Genomic DNA, 12,780 nt, shown 5'->3' on the forward strand with positions numbered 1-12,780 from the left:
TTAAGTGGAGAGAAAATGTTTTGAGAATGATAAGGGCAATGAATGTACAAATGCGCTTTACACAATTGATGTGTGCATGGATTGTGATAAGAGTTGTATGAGCCCTTAATGAAATGATTAAAAATAAAATAAAAACAATTGCACAATCTTTCCCACAAAATTTTTGAAGTCCCCTTTTACACACACACCCCCACACTTAAACATACAGCAAGTAAGCTCCTTGCACCTTCCAATCTCACTCCCAAACCGATTTTCTTTTTTTTTTACTGTCACGTTTTTAATATCTCCTTTTCGTAAACGAGGCTGGGGTGTCAGTTTAGAGTGCTGACACTTGGCTAAAACATGAGCCTGCCTCTCGCCCGAGGAAACTCAGACCGCTGTAGAACAGAGTGGAAGTCGGCTAGTCAGAGCTTGTTGACCGAACGGGTTAACTCAACAGTGTCGCCTGTTAAATCACGGCAAGCACACAACTCCAGGTCGCTCATGTCCCACGGATTCCAAGCAGAGCAGAGGTTCCCGCCGATCCTGAACCAAGCGCACCCCGCACGCTGGCCCTGCCAAGGGCAGCTCCCTGCAGACTCGTCCTGGGGAGTCTCTTCCTTGCTTGTTTTTCTGACTTTCAGGCCTTTCTTCTCTCCTTTGCATTTCGGAGGAAGGATTAGAATGTCTTTGTATCACACTGTAGCTTTCCTTCCTGGTTTGTATTTCGGTGGGTTGGCTCTTTGGCTGCGCCCGGCTGGCTAGAAGTGCCGGTGCTCCAGGGCCTCGTAGGCGGCCAGTCGCTGGGGATGGTCGCATCACAGGAATTTGTCAGATCTAGGGCCTCCCGACTGACCAGGTGTCTGTTCTCATGATGGATCAAGTTCTCCCAGCGTTTCCGTGAGTGTTGTCCCAGGATCTCGTGGAAGGGTGGATCCAGGTCTATGGGATACTGCGTCCATACCCAGACAGCTCCCCTGGACCCAGAACCTTGGCAACGCGGACAAGCTGGTCATAGTTTCCTGCCCGTGGAAGGGTTCCTTTCGGAAGGTCATGGCTGCGAACATAGAGACCAAACTTCACAGAGCCAAGCTACAGTCATACCTCTGATAGTCCACAAGGAGCTCAGGCCCTGCGAAGTACCTCGGGGCCACCCGTACATTGTCAGATCTATCATGACACTGGGAGGCTTCACATCCGTGTGCTTGATCCCCTTGCTGCGTCAGTAATCCAGAGCTTTAAGTATTCCCTACATATGAAACCGGATATCAAAGTCTTTCAGGATCAGGCAGAATTGCTTAAAATCTGTACTGTTGATATATTCAAATACCAAAGCTGGGGTCTTTGACACAGGGTCCTTCACGGTGTCAGTCAGCTTACTGATATTTGTTTCACCATGAAGGTTCTCCAAAATCTTAATCTTTCCTTTTATTTTTTTTCTTCACTGGCTTGAGGATTTTCACAACCACTCTCTCGTTGGTGATGTTAATGGCCTCAAATACTTCACTGTCCTGGCCCCACCAAGTTTTCCAACCAGTCGGTAATCGATTATCCAACGGTGTGGGGAGGATGGGCGGCCCGTCACATCCAGGAGGGCTCTAGCCCCGGCACCCCACACTTGTCCCAGTAAGATAGCCTTTCTTGGGGTCTCCCAAACCAATTTAAGCCCGACTAACTTTTATCAGAAAGGCTGATACTGGTGGCTGCTAGTGAGGGCAAGCCATCCAATGAAATAAATTTGTCTGACAGGCAGACACTAAAATAGTAATAACCAACGGAATGTTTGTTGATATGAGTACACACACTTATTGAAAATGAGTCTATTGGCCAAGCCAATATTAATATGGCCTTTGGTAGAGATGAAAATGTAGAGTTTTTATGAACAGGATTAAGAGATTCTTTACATGGGGGAAAAGATCGTCTCTTCAACAAATGGTGCTAGCAAAAGCAGATTTCCAGTTGCCAAAGAATGAAGCAGGACCCATCCTTCACTCCACAAATGAGGGTGAGAGGGGAAGGCAGGAAGGGGAAGTCATAGGTTACAGGTTAGACAGGCGTGAACTCGGGTGAAGGGGAAGATAATATCCAACAACAGAGAGATGGGCACAAAATCATGGAAACAGGAAAAGTTATTGGGAGGTATGCCAAGTGGAATATAAAAATGATCTGCCCTGGAAAACGTCACCTAACTCACAATAAATTTTAAGAAATCCTTTATAAGGTCTGCGTCTATGGTGACTACTTTGTAACCTTCTTCCAAGCAGGATTTTAGGTTGATAAGGTGACTCCGAAAGAATACATTATTCTCTTGAAAGAGATGAATCATATGACAGGTGAATAAAAACACTGCAGCAGTGATCTACAATGCCAGCTTAGGTCTTAGAATTGTGATTATATCAGTTACATTGTCTGACACATGTTTATCAAAACCTGTCATCTCTATCTAGAATGAGCCAGACCTCAGTTCCAGGATTCCCAATCTTTTCTTCCAGGCTATCTAAGCCCTGCACTTTCTAACTGCTGCTCCACAGAGTGAAGTTTCATGGAAGAAGCACACCAGCTTGTGAGATCACAAGGCATCGAAGGGATCAGGTATCAAAGACCAAAAAAAAAAAAAAAATCATAGCATTGTGAATGAGGGGGGTGCAGAGTGGGGACCCAGGACCCATCTGTGGGCAATTGGACATCCCCTTGCAGAAGGGTCTCGGGGAGGAGACGAGCCAGTCAGGGTGCAGGGTAGCAACGATGAAACATACAACTTTCCTCTAGTTCTTAAATGCTTTCTCCACCCACTATCATGATCCCAATTCTACCTTACAAATATGGCTGGATTGGAGGATGTACACTGATAGGAACTGGAAACACAGGGAATCCAGGATAGATGAACCCCTAAGGATCAGTGGTGAGAGTGGCGATACAGGGAGGGTGGAGGGAAGGTGAGGGAGAAAGGGGGAACCGATTACAAGGATCTGCATATAACCCCTTCCCTGGGGGACTGACAGTGGAGAAGTAGGTGAAGGGAGACATCGGACAATGTGAGATATGACAAAATAATAATAATAATTTATAAATTATCAAGGGTTCATGGGGGAGGAGGGAGGGATGGGAAAAATGAGGAGCTGATACCAAGGGCTCAAGTAGAAAGCAAATGTTTGAGAATAATGAGTATTTTTTTAAAAAGTGACGTTCCTGTGCTCTGCTGGAGTGTCTCCTCTCCCTTCAATACTGTTCTTCCGAGGAAAGCTGCCTACGGAGATATGACAGCCTGGCAGGGCCAAGGAAGAGGCAACCTGTAAAACTCTAACTTTTAGCTTTACAAATTGAGCTTTCCTTGTCAGGGCAGAGAGACAGCTGAGAGAGGACAAACAAAACCAAGAACCTAATTTAAAATCTACAGCATTTAGTCAATTCCCATTCATAGCGACCCTCCACAACAGGGCTGCCCTTTTGGGTTTCGGCCTCATCTTTCCACCCCCAGCAGCACCTAGTGCCAAATTGCATTTAACAGCCCAATCTGTAGCCTATCACGGCAGGAGGGCAACCCCTGACTACCTGAAAGCTCAGTGACTGCACCCAACCAGCCTCTATTTCGTGCTGCACAGGCTCTTGTCACTATAACCGAGGGTCTCAGAGGCTCTGGTCCCGTCACTTGGGTAGACAAGCTGGCGTCTCTCATGATTCTGGCTCACTAGGGAGCCCGTGTGGGATTGAGATTTTGTTGGAAGAAACCGTTTCAGTTTCTCCTTGTATACTGGTAACATGTAGACATGTTTATATATGCCATGTGCCATGATGTCATCTTGTCTAGTTTACTGGAATGCATTTATTGCAATGCTTCTCATATTTGCAATGAAATCCTAGAAACGTTCCCTACATAATCTTGATACCCGTCATCTTCATCCTTCTTGAAAGGGCAATCTCTAGCAAGTGGGCCCGAGCCAAGTGTCCATTTTAAGCTTGTTCCTTCCTTTGGCTTGCTGTTGCAAGTCATTAAATTCCCCCAGAGGTGGCTCTTCTCACCTATTAAACGGTTATTTTTCCTATTCTTCTCCCAGGGTAGGAATAGTTGGGAGGATACTTTTTTAAACTGCTCTTGACAGTTTAGAGAAAATGCTAATGCTCTCTCAGCATTTGGCTGCTAACTGGAAGGTGATTCAAACCTCGCAGCCGGTTCAAGGATGATGCAGCACCCTGTCTGCCTTCAGAGAGAGCCCTGAAGGCCCCGAGGGTTGATTCTGCTCTTACAGACTTGCGAGAGCTGGAAGCAGAGGGCAGCAGGGTCAACTGTAAATTATTGTTAGCTATTATGGAATTTGTTCAGCTCATAGCGACTCTCTGTTCAACAGCATGAAACAATGCCCACTCCCACCATCATCCTCACAATTGTTGCAATGTTTGCCCCATGGTTGCAGCCACTGGGTCATGTCGGCTTAATGTGATAGTTTTGAAATTTTCAAATTAAGTGAATGTGTGAGTACAACAGGTAAGGAGTTTTTAGGGTTGGAAGAAACAATGATTACCAAGATGATATAGTTATTTGAAGCATTTGTATTATATTCACTATAAAAGTACATGCGAGTATTAAAGATTGTTCAACTCATAGCAGTCCTATGTAAGGTTTTCTGGGCTATAAATCTGTATAGGAGTAGAAAGTCTTTTCTTTCTCCCACGGATTGGCTGGTGGGTTTGAACTGCTGATCTTGCAGTTAGCAGCCCAACACTTAACCCACTAGGCATTGGTTCCCTGTATTTCCCTCTGCCTCCCACCTGACCCTTATGTGCCAAAATGTTAGCTAGCATCATAAAACCTCCATATAAGAAGGGACCACTTTGGCTTGACAAGAACAGGAACATTCTCTTTGTATGATATTTATAATATTGATTACAAATAGTTATTTCTGGTAATTTCTTGGTGTGACCTGCTTCTGAACACACCAGTTTGTTCCTTATCACTATGGTTAGGCTCCAGACATCGGGTCATTATGTGAAAATTAGTATTAAGCTAAAAATATTATGGTCTGACCACATCAGACCACAAACTAGGGGGTATCTGCATCACGAATGAAGTGCAAAGCCACGGACACCTTGCCCAAGCTGACACATAATCTTCACCAGCACGAACACTTTCTGTCAGACACATGCATCTCATTTCTGGTAGACCCATGTTGTTAACCACACAAAATACCGTAGTTGGATAGATTTCCTATGATCATAAATGAGAAAAGCCAGGTGAGATAGTGAGAAGTAGGCGTAGCTTGAAAGCCACTCTCAAGTCCAGTGACTTCTTGAATACCCCCCTCCTGTCTGTGACCTGGGCACATGAGTGACCTCCCTGCTGCCTGGGCATATGAGGGATACTGCACCACCCGATGCCCTATTTCCTCTCCAGCTGAGAGCACCTGGGGAGGATTGCACAAGTCGGTGTAAGTGCAGTCTGCATACTTAATATTCATTTGCCAGTACAAAAGCTATTTCGGGGAAGTTGCTATATAATACAAGAATCTTGTAGCGGACTAGATACACTAGACAGTGGAGTAGACAGCTGGTTGGAATCCATTTAACCCTGCACAACTGCCTTACATTTCTTCTCCTCAGCTTCTTCAGTGCAGGTGTCTTGAAGCCAGTATTCTTCCTGAGTTCCCTATCGGCCTTAATCCAGCCATGTTTTTTGTGGTCCCAGCTTAAATCAATTTTAAGCCAGAACAGTGTGATTGTAAAAGGATATAACTCACCGACGCTCTCACATTGTTCCTAATCACCGGGGGTGGGGTGGATTCTCTTCAGATAGCAGGGCAGCAACCTGTTACCTTGCATGACTCTATGTGCTCCAATTCCAGGCATGTACAAGCTCTGCAGTTAAATGCCTGCTTTCAATTCTCTGCTCTGCCACATGCTGTGTGCCACACAGACAAGTCACCTGTCCTTTCCTCCCCTTACTCAATTTTCTGATTTTAAGGAGATAAAGGCACTTGAAGTTGGTGTGAGAATACAGTACATGTTAATACAAAGTTCCCAGTTTATAGTAAGCAATTATGAAATGTTATCATTAGCAGATCTAATAAATGAGGACACAAGGTCTGGGCGGTCAGATATAGGATAGTTCTTTTACGACATTGGCCTTGGAAGTTTGCATTCTTACGCTTCCGGTCTTAGACTTCTAGACTCCTATTTGTTCTAAAAACCCAAACCAAACCCACTGCCATTAAGTTGATTGCAACTCAGTGACCCTACACACCCAACTATAAGCCGACCCAAATGTCAGCCAAGGCACCTAATTTTACAAAATCTGAATTAACAATGTGCTGAAAAATTCACCTTATACCTGAGTACATACAGTAGTTCTCCATTATGGCACTCCGTTTCCTTGATAGCACCTGTCATAAATTGTTTTTTGCCTTTCATTTTGCCATTTTTCACCCTCCCACTAGACTATATGCTGCCCTAGGTGAGAATTGTACTAGTTCACTCACCACTTGATGCTCATTACACACCTTATACATAATACACACTGGAGTAGCAGATATTTATGGAATACATAAATGAAGAGAACATGCAGTCCTGATGGAGCTGAGTCTAATTATACAATTGCCATCATGGTGCTCTGAAGTACAGGGGATTATGGGGGGGGGGTGTTAGGGTGGAGCCTGGTGGCACAGCGGGATAGCACTGGGCTGAGAATCGTACAGTCAATAATTCAAACCCTCCCGCTGCTAGTGGGGAGAGAGCTAAGGGCTATGGTAAAGATTTAGTCTTAGCAACCCTGCTGCGGAGTTGGAATCAATTTGACATCAGTGGGTTGACTTTGTTGTTCAGTTTCAGGTATGAGTGAGAATATGGTACTACAGAGTCTGGAGTGAGAGAAAGCAGTTACTAAGGATTTCCTAGAGAAGGAGGGTGCAGGAGGGAAGGCAGAGAAAATACCAGGCTAAGGGAAAAGCTTATATAAAAAGCTCTGATGGGAATAACTGGAGGAAAAGGCAGAAAGCAGTATGACTAGAACTTAAAAGTGGAGGAGGAAAGGTGATAAAGTTTCAGTTTATAGTGTCTCAAAATTAAGATCTTCATCACTTTGCTTACCCTGTTTTTTGGCCCTCTTGGCTTTGTTTTCTACCCTATCCAGGCTACAATGCCCTGATATTATTCTATCAGGACCACGTAATCACCCCCTTCCTCCTCCTCCTCCATTTAAGCTAAGGAACATTACCAGGAATATTATACAACCATGCGGACTGATGTCACCACAAGGCTGTTCCCCTAACTCAGTTGGGTCTTGAATACAGAGTTATCCTTTTATAGAGTGTTGGTGGCCCAATGGTTAAGAGCTCAGCTGCCAACCAGAGAGACAGTGCTACTCTATAGCATGGGGGCATTCTGATTTGGAACTGATGGCACACAACACAATCATTTTATATGCACTACATCTCCCTTTTCCCCAAAATGTCTTCCACTATTCATACTAGGCCTTCATTTCCTACATTCCCAGGGCTTGTTGTTGGGCAGAAACATCATTTCTTGCTCTATGACAAGCCCAACATTTCTAATTAAATAAACGGTTATCCAAACAACCCACCCAAACTCAGTGACCCGGTTGATTCTAACTCATGGCAACTCTACAGGACAGAGTAGAACTGCCCCTGGGGGGTTCTGATTCTAAATCTTTATGGGAGCAGAAAGCCATCTTTCTAGGGACTACTGGTGGTTTTGAACTGCCAACCTTGCTGTTCGTAGCCCAACATGCAATCTATTATGCCACCAGGGCTCCTTTGATGCTGATCTACCTGTAGAAGGTTGTACCTTCTACTCTACTTAAACCTCTAACTTTTTAATGAGTACTGCTCCAGAGTCTACGGCTAGGCATAGTTCATCTTAAACTCTTCAAATGTGGACAGGCAAAAATGATGCCAAGAGCTAGAATTTAAATATTTATAAAATACAATTCAATACCCTCACTTCCTTAAACTTCTCTAAAGACTACTGGCTATCAACTGTTATTCCACTGGACTTTCTTCTTACTCTTAATTGATCTCTCAGTGGCATTGGGCATGACCAACTACAACTTCATCGATCACTGGTTTTCGTAATGCCAAGAACCCTCACTTACTTCCACACTTCTAAGCTGATGCTCCCTTCTCAAGCCATCTTTACTGGTCTTTTCTCCTGTCCACTAAGTGCTGGTGCTCGTCCGCACTCTCTCCTGGCTTATCTTCTCTTTACCTAGTTGCTATGCACATGTTTTCTGGCCTCAAACATCCCCCGATGCTTCAAACTAGTAAAAAATGGCCAATACCCCAATTTGCACCTAAGAGTTCTTCAGTATGATTAAAAAAAATTCAACAAAATGTGTTAAAAAGAGAGAAAACAATAGGAAGAAAAAAAAAACAACAAAAATCAGGACCTTTTTTCTCAGCGAGTCTAAAAATCTAGAACTGTACTTTCAGAGCCCTAAAAAGAAGAGCTGCTCACCTGACCTATCTCTATCTTGATGACCTACAGGGACCTCAAAATCGCCATTAGCCTTTCCTCCCAAACATATTTCTTCCAATTTTTGTTGGTGAACATTAGCTCTATTCATTCACTCAAAGCCCGAAGTTCATGAATTTTACAGTATGCTACTTCTAAAGTCTTAACCTAAGAAAGACCTTATTGGCACTTAGAACTTGCTTTGTCTATTCTTAAAAAAACACCAAAACCAACAACTGGCTTCCATGATGCTCTCCAGCTACCATTCTATTTCTCTTCTCATGAGAACCAACATTTCAAATATAGGGGTCTACGATTATTTTCTATGTGCCTCAATCGGTTCCAAACTCAATTCCACTAAATCTTATTAAAGCTGCAAACAATTAACAAAGATTTCATTACCGTTAAATCCACTGGACATGTTACAATGTTGACTTCCTCACGGCCCCGTGGTATTCATTTACTACATACTTTTTCCCGAGACAAACATACAGTCACTAAACTGCACACTTCCAATTTTATAAAGCTAAATAAATGGTACTTTTAACACATTTTCAAATAGCCACCCCCAAAACACAGCTTTCCTACAATGACCTCTGATAAAATATTGTCAAATCCTCTAAATCTCTCAACACCATCCACTTTTATCCTTCTCTGCCAGTACCACCCTATGTCCTCTCCCCTAGTTGACTTGAATAGCCTTAATTCATTGTCCAGAATCTCTCAATGAAATGCTGTGAACTTTAAAAATAGCTGTTTATAGATCTCATTCTTTTGCATAAGACACGAACGCTAAGCCATTTTTTAAGACTTTGCACAAGCTGACCCTTGATTACCTTTCCTCCACTTTAGGTTGTACTCCTACTGTTTTCTATTTTGTTGTTGTTGTTATTCCTGCTCTTATTGCAAACTATATAGTGACATGTTCTCACTCTATTAAAACAACTTCCCTCCCCAACCAACAAGTTGATTCTCAGAGACCCTAAACAAGGGTTTCCAAGGCTGTAAATGTTTACAGCATCCAGACTCATGTATCTTCCAGGTGGCAACTTGTGGGTTTGAACTGCTAACCTTGCAATTAGCAGCTCACTGCTAATCCCACTGTGCACGTTATCTCAAAATAAAACTCACTGCCATCAAACTAGCTCCAACTTGTAGACACCCCAAGCCACAGAACTGCCCCCTAAGGGTCTCCAGGGTCATAAATCATCAAGCTGCATCTTTTCCCGAAGTGGTGCTTGGTGGACTTGAACTGCTGACCCTGTGTTTAGCAGCCCAAATGATAATCCACTAAACCTCCAGGGTGCTTTTACCCTAGCATAAATACCCAGACCTCGTTTTTCCTTTCCACACTCAAACAATTGCAATTGAATGAAGGCTCCATAAAAATCGCAAGTTTTCAACATTCATTTAGGCACTCTATATTTATCACTCGCAAGTACCTACAATGCAAGGGGGGCAATGGGCAGTGATGGTGGGTGAACAAACATGAGAGAGTTCTGACCTTAGAAAAGCTGGGAGGGGGGTGTAGACGACGTAATTCCAATTTGTAATAAAGGCTATCAAGGAAACAGCACTCTTAATGGGGACCATTCATGGATCTAGAAGCCTAAGACCCGAAGAATGAGTAACTTAGGACACAGGAGCATTTCCAGTAGAAAGAAGAGTTAGTACTAGGACCTTGAGATGTGTTTGGCTGGCTTGAGGAACTACAATGAAACTAGTGGAACACGTTGTGATTAGAGAGATTTTATTCAAAGTATAGAGTGTGAATGTGAATGAATGTTTCCCTGCCCCCTCCCTCATTACTAAAGTTAAAAAATCCATCTGTGTGGAAGCGATCCTTTGGAAGGAAACCAGTAGGGAGTCTATTACAGTGGTTTACATGAGATGGTGTTTCGTTTAGAATTGTTAAGGGACAAAGTGAAAAGTAATGGTGCGGTCTACTTTGGAGTTACAAATGATAATTGTGACTTGTTGCACATTACTTGGTACTATGACACCAAAGAACATAGCTTTAGAAACCTAGGCAGTCGTTTATATTTATTCAACTAAAATATACTGGAGAATAGATTGTTGGTAGCCGGGGAAGGCATTAAAGAATGGGTTGGATATCAAAATATGAAGTAGGCAGTTGAAGAGACCGGACTGTAACGTGGAAAATTTGGTTTGGAGGTTTACATTTGCGCTTGTAGGTATAACGATAACTCTAAATGCCAGATTGCAGAAAGGTAACGACCCAGAAGTCAGGTACAGGAGAACTAGAACTAGAATCAGAAATGGAGTGGCCAAAAGGACACACAGAGAAAATGCTGCCACGGAAACAATTTCAAGGACGGGCTTGTTACCTTTATTGAAAGCTCGAGGTAGCTGGAATGGATATGGAGCCATGGAAGACTCGTGACCTAAGGACAAATTTCAGTTGTGAAAACATTTAAAATGGTAATGAATGAGGAGGGAAATTCCATGAATATGTATGTACAACATATTTGTTGCTCGGTTCCTAACCTGGGTGCCCTGCATGGAAGGTTAAGAATTCTACCAGAGAACAATTAATGGTTTCATAATAACTTCAACAGGGGCCAAAGGGGTTATAGCTGAATGGCACCAATCGGCTTTCTCTCTCTTTCAAGAATAGTACCTAGTAGGTCTGAGCGTTGTTGCAAAAGACCTACTTTGAGAAAGGTTTATGAAATGAGACAGGAGTTAAGCTCTAAGAAGGAAGTTAAAAGAATTACAGTGAAATTGCCAAGCATTATTGAGTCTACTTGAGATTTTAAACCTGCTGATGGCCTACTTTTCTTCCATTCAGCTGTGCAAGAGTCAACCAGTTTTCAAAAGCACGAGAGGGACAAGATCAAGGATATCTGCAATGGGTTTGTATAGCAATGGGATCTACTTCCTAAACCCGACACATAAGGTAGGCGTGAGCAGGTGAGTACTGAGCATGGGGCAGAATTAACCTACTAGCTGAGGACGAATTAGTTTAGTGGTGCTATTTTCAGCAGGTGAGCTAGAAAGAAAGTTTGTCTTTGGAGAAAAGGAATCTGAATTCAAAATCTGAAGGTACCACAGTTACCTTGGATTAGGCAAGGTGTTGATACAATGTGCATAGATCATGGCAATGAAGAGCGCCTTAAAAGCATGGCTGCTGGAGAATCAAACAAGACGCTGTCACTTTTCTCAGGGAGTGGTAGTGTTGGCAGGCAGAGGTTCATTAGCAACAACATAAAAAATATAAAACCTGTTATAAAGTGCGGGCCTGAGGAACAATGTATTAGAGAGCGGTCTGGGGGTCTCTCTAATGAAGTGACACAGTTGAGCCAGATGAGCCAGACTTACCACTTGTTAAAGGAGTAAGCAGTCCAGAGAGGACAGTATGCGTAAGGGTCTTTTCGAGTGCACAAAAACGTGTGTTGTGTTCAGAGAAATGAAAATAGTGGGAAGCAGGAAGTAGGATTCCAGTGTTTGCAGGTCCGGAGGAACTTTGAGTAAGGTGATTGGATTTTACTCAACATGCACTAATTGATGTTCAGTAGTAGGTGTTTGAGTGAAGTGATAATTTAAAACACTAACAATCAATACAGCTGGGGAAGCATTCAATTAGAGTGTATGAATTGGTCAATCGGAAAAATCACCAATTGCAAATAGCTAGCACAGTTGCACAGGAATATATCTTAACAGCCATACCTGAATAAATCCCACTTTAGATCAGTGTTTACCAAAGTGCTCCTCAAAACACTCTTTCAGAGCTAGGAGGCAAAGGGCATTTACAGAGGTCTAAATAAAGGCATGTGCATATGTAAATATATTTATATATGAAGATGGGGAAATAGATCTATGTGCATATATTTATAAGTTTAGTATTAAGGTAGCAGAAGGACATTGGGCCTCCACTCCAGTACTCCCTCAATGCAAGAATACTTTCTTCTATTAAAATGGCATTGTATAATGCTCACCTTCCTGACACAATTGCTGAATACAAAGCCGGTGAATAAGCAAAGGTGGTGAAGAAAGCTGATGGTTCCCGGCTATAAAAAGATACAGCGTTTGGGGTCTTAAAGGCAAACAAGCGGCCATCTGGCTCAGAAGCAATAATGCCCATGGAAGAAGCACACCAGCCAGTGTGATCAGGAGGTGCCAAAGGGACCAGTTATCAGGCATCAAAGAACAAAAAATCATATCGTGTGCTCACCTCCCTGATACAATCACTGAAGACAAATGGGTGTATAAGCAAATGTGGCGAAGAAAGCCGATGGTGCCCGGCTATCAAAAGATATAGCGTCTGGGGTCTTAAAGGCTTAATAAGTAGCCATCTAGCTCAGAAGCAACAAAGCCCAC

The 12,780-nt window shown here is 43.1% G+C and overlaps 1 pseudogene; it reads right to left on the reverse strand.

Annotated features, from left to right (window-relative positions):
- Nucleotides 1-740: 740 nt before the first annotated feature.
- On the reverse strand, nucleotides 741-5,143 carry LOC115870988 (annotated as a pseudogene).
- Between the last annotated feature and the right edge of the window lie 7,637 nt (nucleotides 5,144-12,780).

This window comes from Echinops telfairi, unplaced genomic scaffold, assembly GCF_000313985.2.
Source record: "Echinops telfairi isolate 266 unplaced genomic scaffold, ASM31398v2 ScPeMD7_3533;HRSCAF=4204_0, whole genome shotgun sequence".
Taxonomy (NCBI): domain Eukaryota; kingdom Metazoa; phylum Chordata; class Mammalia; order Afrosoricida; family Tenrecidae; genus Echinops; species Echinops telfairi.